Genomic DNA, 758 nt, shown 5'->3' on the forward strand with positions numbered 1-758 from the left:
GCCGCTGGAAGGGGCCAGCTCGCGCCTGCACTTTGGGGGAGAAATATTCCAGATGCCAAGCCGGCCCGCGGAGGCGAGTGTGTGCTGAGGCGGCTCAATGGTTAGAGCTTATCGGGCTTAATAAGAAGTGTGCTAAACTGACCGCGAAATCACGGCGGATATTTTAGAGCTTCCAGCTCCACGGCGCAGGGCAGGGGCTCAGAGGGGCTGACGGTGATGGGTCGGGTCTCCTGCCCTCACAGCCTGAGTCTCGCAGCCCCGCTCGGACGCGACTGCCCGTTAGGAGGCCCCGGGCTCTGCTTCCTGAGGTCTTTACACACTGAGCCGGCCGCTCTCCCTCCCCTCCCCTCCCCTCCCTTCCCTCCCATCCCCCGTCCTCTCCTCTCTTCCCCGTGTGAGGACATCCCACCAGTGGTCAGAAGTCAGATCCAATGGTGTCACATAGTATATGTATCTATATGTGTATACACACACACACACACATTCACACATACATATACACACACACACACACTCACACACACACACACATGCACACACACATTCACACACACTCTCACACACATACACACACGCACACACACACTCACACACACATTCACACACACACACACACATTCACACACACACACACAATTCAGAAAGAAAGGCAAAACGGCTTTTAAAACTTTAAAATTCACCTTGGTCGGAGAACTGGCAATGATTATGGAAATATTCTCTCCCCCCCACTGACTATGAACATTAAACCTACTTTTTCA

The 758-nt window shown here is 53.3% G+C and overlaps 1 protein-coding gene across 1 annotated transcript in view; it reads right to left on the reverse strand.

Moving 5' to 3' along the window:
* Nucleotides 1–758, reverse strand: part of CSMD1 (CUB and Sushi multiple domains 1) — a 710,708-nt gene that overhangs the window by 8,455 nt on the left and 701,495 nt on the right. The window lies entirely within an intron of this gene.

The sequence above is a fragment of the Myotis davidii genome, unplaced genomic scaffold (assembly GCF_000327345.1).
Source record: "Myotis davidii unplaced genomic scaffold, ASM32734v1 scaffold807, whole genome shotgun sequence".
Classification (NCBI taxonomy): domain Eukaryota; kingdom Metazoa; phylum Chordata; class Mammalia; order Chiroptera; family Vespertilionidae; genus Myotis; species Myotis davidii.